Genomic DNA, 9,877 nt, shown 5'->3' on the forward strand with positions numbered 1-9,877 from the left:
CCTCCAAGCCTCTACATAGAAAAACAAAACAAAACAACCCAAGTATTGTGTCTTTAAATGAAATGAGGAAATGGCGTTAGGCCAGGGGCCTGGCTTGGATGCAGTGTCCAGCTCTTCCTAAGCAGGGCCCCAGCGGGCCGGGCCGGGAGCACCTGCTCACCTGGGGAGGTGCGAGCACTGCTCCTCGGCTTCGTGTCAGGATTGCACAGGACAATGCGTGTGAGGCTTAATGAACCTTGATTTCCTTTTTTCTTAAGATAAATTCATGGGGATAGTAAAATAGTTCACTATTAGTTAGTATTCCTCCTATTCCACATAAAGCACGTTTTTCATTACCTTTAGAGCCCATGGAAGTAGTCACTAAGTCATTTTAATTTTGCTTGCTGTCTTAACACATTGCGGACCAGTAATTTTATTGCTAGCTTTACTCCGTGGCCAGATAAGTTTCCATTGAACGAGTACAAAAAACGTTTTAAAATTAAATACCTATTGCATTTTGAAGTTATTTATTACATGTTCTTACAAGCTAATGTCTTTTTAAAGTATGATACTTTGTAAAACACTGTGTAATATGCAGTGAGAATTCTCATGATCCATCTGCAATGTGTTAAGTGGGGGAAAATGTTACTTTCCCTTACTCAGTGTTTATAATTAATATATTCACCAGGAAACAGAATGTCTTGAAATACTAATACTCATAAGTCAGATAGCAATCCTAATACAATAGGCATCCCTTGTGTTTTGAGTTATGTCTCCTCACTTTTACGAAAGACCTACACCAGTGCCTGTTTAGGTTAACAGAAAGAAATCCAAAGAAATTTTCACTTTTATGAAAAACTGAAAAATGTTCAGCATGTTTTGTAATGAGTGTTACAGGGCAGCACACACCCAGAGCAGTGAGTGGCACTGCTTTTAATATGTTAGTGTTATTTAGGTTTTGTGTTATTTGGTCTGTCTGTTATTTTTTGGGTCTGGGAGTGCTCAAATTTTTCCCCATATAAATTAGTGGGGAAATTAATGGTAACTGCTTCTTCGATTTACACCATTTTGGCTTATAAAAGGTTTCATAGGAACACTATTTTTTTGATAGCTTTTGGAGAGCAGGTGAAACTTTTCTTATAGACATAAATGTTAATTAGAAACTAGACCTCTCCTTCTACAAAAGGGTATAAATAAAATGTCTAATTCATTGCAAAAGTCCTGGAATGATGAGTCAGAAACTGTGCACGTAGAACAAAAAACATGTTTCCAATAGTTAGAACACAGGAACTCTGGTTTGTAAAGTGAAATTTTCTTCCCTAGCCACACCCATTTAGAGATTTCAATGGCAAGACTTGGAAGAAGTAGCTGCATCAGATACCTCCCCCCACAGGCTTTTCTGCAGGAGCTGTCAGGAAAGAGGAAGCGTGCTGGGCCGACATGGGTGGACTCAGAGGCGAATGCAGGGGGCACTGCCTGGGCTAAAGAAGAAACAGGTTTTCAACTAATCTGTGGCATATAAATGTTTTTATTTCTGGAACTTGGAAGATATGCTAGTAAAAGTTACTTAAACTGTTAATCTGAAAAACACAAAGTCTCAAAGTACCTTAAATAAAATACTCTGTAGCAATACTTGAGACAAAACAAACTCCAGTAATAAAGGAGTTACATGCAGAGAAGCTAGTTGCTCTTCCTCCTCTGGGATTGGAAACCAAAGACAATTACTAAAAATATATTGTCACCTGAAAATTCTTATATTTTGCTGGACACTAAGAATGTGACTGCAAAAAAGATACACTCCACTGAGATTGTAAATTCAATGGATTAGCAGAACTGGACTACTAAAGGGCAAAATGATACGACACATACTTCAAAGTTCTGCAAGAAAGGGAAAACCTAGCATTTTTGGATGCCTAATACCTCAATACTCAATTTGAAGACAAAGCTGTTCAATATGCACATACATACAAGAGAGCCAGAAAACCTTAAAATATTTCAAACCAAAATAAACCAAGGAGGTCATATTTGCAGTCTGAATATTCTCACTTTTTATAAAACCAAGCCTTTCCTCCTGTTGGGGTAGGAAGTGTGGCAGAGAAGGCTAAAGGTGAGCAGGACCACCCTAGCTTGGGTCTGTGGACTGAAGGGTCTTGGGTTCTGGTCAAGGACTTGTAGGCTCCATCCCCATCCCAGTGGGGGCACATGTTGGAGGCAGCCAATCCAATCGATGTCTCTCTCTCCCTTCAAAAATCAATGGGGAAAAATGTCCTGGGGTAAGGATTAACAACAAAAAATTGAGCAGGGCCAAACAAAGATCATATGGGACACAGGGACATAAATGAGAAAGGAGAAAATTCTTATTCTAGAAATGGAAAGTAAATTCTGTGTTTTGGCATCCTAGTCTTACTAGTACAGCACTGTTTGTCAGCCTCTGTTGACACCAGCATTAGGAATGTGTGGGAAGAAATCAGCTGAGTCTTGAACAGGGCTGGCATTTTCAATGAGAAGCTGGCTAAACTAGAAAGCAAATGGGGTGATTACACAGGTGTGGACCACAGGACTTCTATCATTAGAAATGGGTCTAAAACCAAGGACAACTTTCTGATGAATAGCAGAGTAATCTGTGCTTTCAATTCAAAGAAACTAAAGAAAAACCACCCATGGCAATGCTTATTATTTATCAAGCTTGGTAAAGTTGGAGAATGGGCTGGTGATAGAATTAAGTACCTACTTTGCAATGGGAACTTTGAAATCATCCCTTTCATTCAAGAGAAATTAGCTGTTTTGAGCTAACTGGTATGCAGGTGTCTCAGAAGAACATTAATGAAATGCATGCCAGTTAGCTCAAAATAGTCAATTTCTACACACAGCACAAAGCATTTCTGCCTTTTAACTTACTTACCAAAGATATTTCTTACTAACCTCAAGAGCCTAACCATTGGTGTGCACTAAGTTTTTCTAGGACAATTAAAAATCAAGAGCAAAAACTAGCTGAAGTTGCTATGGTGATGAAGAAAACAGCAGCTTGAAAGAGTCAGTGAAAACCACAACTTGAATTGGCCCCAGTGTTTTTCCTTTTGCTAGTTGACACAAAACCAGAAACATACAAAAAAAGCTCCTAGCGACCAAATCACCATTGTTTCTTATGCTGAATCATTAAACACATTCATGAAAATTCAAAAGGTTTTTTAAATTATGTGAACCTGTATCTTTTAACAGGGTTTGATTTATTCACCAGAAATCCAATTTCCAACTGTATTCTCACTTTTCAGAATTTTTTCACTTAATACTAACATAATTTCCTAACTCACAGAAAAAGGGGAAGTCTCCCCTGATTACCACTTAGGGGTGACCATTCTTAGCAACTTAAGTGTATATGTATCCTTCCAAATCATTTCCCTGTATTTATGTACATACATATCTATAGAATATATAGCTTTGTCTTGTGCTTAAATATTTAACTTATGGCCCAATGAATGAAATAAAGAACATGCACTTTAACAGGGAGAATCTTGTTAATTTTTAATAGATTCCTTATTCTGATAATTCTAACAGTAAACTTAGAGTCACACCTTCATACCAAACAGGTCTTGGAAATGATGCTAGTCAAATTGATGAAGTTCGAAAACATTTAGCAAAAGATAACAGTAACTTGCTCTAAAAGAGTTCCAAGGGGTAAAAGCTTGAAATTTTGATATCCAGTTTCATATAAATTATTCACAAGTCTAGCTGATATTTGAGATAGATCTTAAGAGAGAAAACGAATTATAGGTGGGCGGGAGACAAGATATGGTCAGGCACCACAGGCAGAGACAGTACTTTGCAAGGGTAAGATTGAGGAAGTATATGCCTGTATTTCCAATGTTCCTAAGGATCACTTTAAACCAGATTTCCTTATTTTCAAACCCCATTCCTTTCTCCTTACATAAACACTTTTTTGTCCCTGATCCCACCATTTTCCCTACTGGTGCCTCAGGCTAGAAATTTGAGTTATCTTTGACTCTTCCCTTCAACCCATACATACTTCCTGGTGGGTAATACCACCTTCCTTCAAAATGGCTTATCTGTCCTTTACTTTCATCTCCCCTGACCTTACCTATCACATCACATCATTCCCAGTTCCACTGCTGCTGGCTTTCTGTGCCCTCCTAGGTTCAGCATTACCCGTCCAGCAAACCTCCAAGGAAAACTTTCTGCTCCCACACTGACACAAATGGCACGGGGTTTCCACACCAGCAATTCTCCACTTCTCTATACTAGTAATTTAGTTCACTTTTGACACTGACACCCAGTTGGTGCATACTCCACAAGTGAAGGGCTCACTCCCAAAAGACCTCCCTCCCCCTCATTTCAGTTACAGTACTGAGTGCTCAGGGTTCCCACACTTTTGCCCAACGTGGCTACAAACTGGAGGTTCCCACAACCCCCTCCTCAGGTTTGATAATTTGCTATAATGGCTCACAGAACTCAGGGAAACACTTTACTTACATTTACTGATTTGTTAAAAGGGTCCTGAGTACAGGAGCTTCTGTCCCTGAGACGTTGGAATATGCCATCCACCTGGCACATGAATGCCTACGGGGAAGCTCTCCCAACCCAGCAGTTTAGGCATTTTTATGGAGGCTCCATCACAGAAGCATAACGAATTATTAACTCAGCCTCCAGCTCCTCTCCCCCACCGGAAGGTGGAAGGTGGGGCTGAGAGTCCCAGAATTTTAACCCCAGGGTCACCTTTCTGGTGACTAGCACCATCTTGAAGCCAACCAGAAGCCCACCAAGAGTTGCCTCATTAGATTAAAAGATGTACCAATAACCCATAAAATTACAGGGTCTTAGGAGCTCTGTGTCAGAAAATGAAGTTAAAGACCAACCATTAGCACAAATGATGCTTCTAGCACCCCTATCACTCAGGGATCCCAAGGATATTAAGAGCTCTGTCAGGAAGGGGGCTAGGATAATACAAGAGATAAAAATAAATAAATAAACATTTGTTATGTCACAAAAACTTACTTCTCACGATTTACAGTCTGTCCCCAGGACCCCATCCCACAGTCGCACCTCAGACCTGGGCTGAAGCCACCCTCTACTTCTCTCATAAGTGATCTCCCCCCACTCAAATCTCTATACAGCCTTCCCTACTTCCAGACCAAGACTGCTTCTCTTCGTTATCTTCCTTAAATTATTACAGCAGCGCATTGTTTGGTGTATTTTCAGTTTGTCATTTCTTGATGGTTTCTGGAAAAGGAAAATGCTGAAAAAAATGTACTGAGCTTAAAGCAGGGGTGGGCAAACTTTTTGACTCGAGGGCCACAATGGGTTCTTAAACTGGACCGGAGGGCCGGAACAAAAGCATGGATGGAGTGTTTGTGTGAACTAATATAAATTCAAAGTAAACATCATTACATAAAAGGGTACGGTCTTTTTCTTTTTTAGTTTTATTCATTTCAAATGGGCCGGATTTGCCCACGGCTGGCTTAAAGCAAAGAGAATGATATAGTGCAGAAGAGATTTTGGTTTCTGCTCTATTTTTGGGAAATGAAAAAACATTTCAAAAAACAAAACAAAGCAATCAATGTGTGTGTTTTTAAGTCTCTTATAGTTCCCCAGCAGAGGATGGTACCTGACACAGAGAAGACAATTAACAGACGCGCAATAGATACATTAACTGTCAGAAATCCCCATGAACTAATGGTCTTTAAATATTAAGTTTAAAACTGTTGCCTACAAGGAAAGAAAACCCCACCTAATGGAAAAATTGATTTATTTGGAATACAGTCTATAGTTTGTAAATCCAACATGGGTACTGTTACCCTTGATTATTCCTTTGCTGTTTCTCTCTTGGTAAGAGATTAAAAAAATAGTTCATGTAAATACTATGGCCCAATATGTACAATATGCTTTTTGAAAGGCCTATGCTGACATATATTTTGTGACAATGATAAATGGCAGAAGGGGTCACATTACTGACAATCTTTGTAATTGTCATTTGGATCATGTTCATATTTTCCTCTAGCCAAGAAGTAATTCAGAAAATTAGGTCTCACAGCCTGACTCCAAGAATAATCAAGAGAAATAATACCAATTCTTGATAAACAAAGATTTTTCTTAGTTTTTAAGGAAGAGCCACTCAGAAGAAAGCTATTTAAAAATTATTTCATTGAAAATTCTTAACAATACATGTAATAATTGAGAAATGCATTGTTCTGGCTACACATTAAACTGTTAAACACCAAAGCTCTTCAAACCTCTTTTAATGGAAAACCTCTCTTTAAAATGTTATTTCAGCCCTAAGCGGTTTGGCTCAGTGGATAGAGCGTCAGCCTGCGGACTCAAGGGTCCCGGGTTCGATTCCGGTCAAGGGCATGTACCTTGGTTGTGGGCACATCCCCAGTGGGGGGTGTGCAGGAGGCAGCTGATCGATGTTTCTAACTCTCTATACCTCTCCCTTCCTCTCTGTAAAAAAATCAATAAAATATATTTAAAAATAAATAAATAAAAAAAATAAAATGTTATTTCAGCCCGGCTGGTGTGGCTCAGTGGTTGAGGGTCAACCTAAGAACCAGGAGGTCACAGTTTGATTCTTGGTTAGGGCACATGCCCCAGTTGTGGGCTCTATCCCCAGTGTGGGGCAGGCAGGAAGCAGCTGATGAATGATTCTCTCTCATCATTGATGTTTCTATCTCTCTCTTCCTCTCCCTTCATCTCTGAAATCAATTAAAAATATATAGAAAAAACAAAAGAGTGCTAAACCCACTTTCTTCCCACTGTAAGCCAGAAAGTTCATGTTCAATTGCTATTTCTTGAACTTACATTTCAACACTACCCATTTGGAGTTTAATACACAGTGGTGCTTGTCCTCCGATTTTTGATGCCCCAATTCCTGCAAAGTGTACTTTGCATCTAATGAGTGAGCAGTATTTGTCTTCCTGCATATGGGTTTTTTACTGAAAAGCAAACTAGCTAGATGGTTTCACACAAACTATGGGAAGACTGAATAACAATCTGATATAGGTCTCCATCATTATCTTAGCTCTTCCTTAGTAGATTTGGCATGCGGAGGGGTTGGGGGTGAGTTTAGAGGCATTTGGCTCCCTTTCCCCTCATTCCCGCTGCCCCCCCTTAAAATAAAAGGCCTTTATAATAGCAACACAGTTCATATTTAACTAAAAAGTATTAAAAATAACAACAGCAGCAATATAAAACCTCAGGCTATGGTGTAAAAGACCTACAAATTACCTGTCATCTAACTGAACTTCCAGATTGGATTAATCCTAAATTTAATTTTCCTACAAAGACTACATTTTATCTTATGGCAGCAGATGGAGACACTCTCATACTTTCTTCTTCAAAATACTACCATTCACCACACAATTATATCCCAGAGGCTGAGGGGGACAACCAAACCTTAGCTGCTTCCACCCCTGCAGCCTGTTGCCCAAAGACAAGAACAAAGACCATCTACCTCCTACAGTTTCCTTTTTGCATTTTGGCTTTTAAAAAACAAGTCAAGCCCTAGCTGGTTTGGCTCAGCAGATAGAGCATCGGCCTGTGGACTGAAGGGTCCTGGGTTTGATTCTGGTCAAGGGCACATGCCTGGGTTGCAGGTTCAATCCCCAGTAGGGGGCATGTAGGAGGCAGCCAATCAATGATTCTCTCCCATCATTGATGTTTCTATCTCTCCCTTCCTCTCTGAAATCAATAAAAATATATTTTTTAAAAAGAGGGAAAAACTTAGTGAAGTTTATAGGGATTATGCAAAGCATCTTTTAAAATCTCAATACCTAATATACTCTGTATTTCTAAGACCATAGTGGAACCAAAGAGGTCAACAACTTTCTTTTAAGTAAAAAAGCTTTAAATGTTTAATTGGAGGAAAAAACCCCACTGAAAGTAAGTTCCTCTTAGAATATACGTTCTCTGCAATCAGACAAGGGTGATAAATGGGTACAAGATCCTGGAGTGCCATGAAAGCAAAGCATAAAAGTCTGCAAATTTTTCTTATCCATCCATTTATTATACTGTTCATTATCTTAAGCATACTAAAAAAATTTTAAGAGCTTTCATAGCAAAACCAATCCTCCCCAAACCTATTCTCTCCATACTTTAAAATTCTGAAAGAGAATAAACCTATCACTACAGAGGTCAATTTTCTTTTATATTATCTCGCAATGCTTGCTACTGTTTATTAGTTAAAATTCAACTTCTCAATGTTTATATGTTGGGAGTTAATAGAGCTTTCAGTGGCATGCCTTCTTGTAAATGGGATAATGGGAGAGAAAACCGTATCTTACACTCGCATAAGCAAGCGCTACAATAACAGCGCTCAGGATGGCTGATGCAATTTGTTGCTAGGTTCAATATTATGGTATTAAAACTGCTGTGGCAACAAGAAGAAGAGGACCAATGAACTATGGTAAACTTTAGTTGTTTTAGTGAGTTTGTGGAGTTGTGATTTATAAAGATAGGAGAGGACTTGGCTATTAGAACTTCCTGGACTGAATCAGATCCTGCAGAAAAAACAGCTAGTTCATTTGTATGTCTTTTAAGCAACTGGAAAATACTGACAAAATAGTAATATGAACTTCATTTTAAAGAATCACTGCAGTTTATTATCTGCTAACTCTGCTTCTTCCTCCAACATTCTTGCTTGCTGTTCTTGAGAGTCTGAACTTGTATTCTTGGTTTAGAGAATAAGGGAGTGGTAGGAAGAAGACAGGCAATGTAAGGAGATTGACAGTATGTACATTTTATATACTTTTGGAGCTGGAAAGGGAATCTAGAGGTCAAAGTGGTTCAACATTGATTTTAGAACAGGAAACCTAAAGGATACTAAAGTGTTACAGATTAAGTCATAAAAGTGGGTGGGGTCCATGCAAATTTAGCCAGCAAGTAAAAGTAAATTATTAAACAGTTTAAAACAACCTTTGCTCCCCAGCTGAGAATGCCAGCAGTGGTCAATTTTTTTCTGGTAGAGAGATTTCTAAAAATTATCCTTAGAAGTCAGCTGGTAAAATAGAACCCTGTGTCAGGTTTACAGAGACAAAGGGCACAGCCCTACAGCTCTCTGCAAACTCCAGCAAGACTCTTTACCTTCCTATTTGAGGTTACTTTTAAGCACCTTTAAAAATGTATAGTGAAACTTATTAGAGGAAATATGGGGGGAAAAAAAACCACACTTTTTTTTTCTCTCAAAGAAAGCAATATGACTGCATAAGCTAAATCCACATTCAAAAATTTAAAGTATGTATAGGATAACTTGGTGGTTACCAAATTGTAACCGACTCAGCTCCTTTCTTCACCTACTTATCTTTTCCCCAAGCTCAAATCCGGTGCTAGCCAGGACCAGTACACACCCCCCGGGCTATTTCATTCCATTGGCTGGCGGGCCACCCAGCGGTCTACACCCTTTAGATTTACTGTCAGGACGCCCGGTGTTTGTCAGAGATGTTACACTGCTCGTGTATTACTATTCTGTACAAAACAAAAACTGTCAGGATAGAAAAATAATTGAAAAGATCAACGTGTAATTAACAAGTTCATTTGGTTAATAAAACTGTCTAGATTTCAAACCTAGAGGCAGCTTATTTTTACGTTACTGTATCCTGTCTCGGTGCAAAAAAGAGGGAAAAATCATAAAGTTATTTCATAACCTGCATTCGGGTGAGTCACAGAAGCCCACAAAAACTCGCAGAGGCACAGCCAGATGGCCCGGCGTTCCCTTTTCTAGACGCGCACTTCGCCGCGACCCGCCCTGTGTCCCCCAAAGCAGCAGCGCCCGGCGCTCCTCTGCACGCCGCTTCCCAGGCAGCGCTCCCGGGAGGGAGAGGACCGGCTCCCGGGGGCCTGGGCGGAAACCCCGGCCCACCGAGCCTGGCCCGCGGGCAGCGCGAGGGCCCAG

The sequence above is a fragment of the Myotis lucifugus genome, unplaced genomic scaffold, assembly GCF_000147115.1.
Source record: "Myotis lucifugus unplaced genomic scaffold, Myoluc2.0 scaffold_298, whole genome shotgun sequence".
In the NCBI taxonomy this organism is placed as follows: Eukaryota; Metazoa; Chordata; class Mammalia; order Chiroptera; family Vespertilionidae; genus Myotis; species Myotis lucifugus.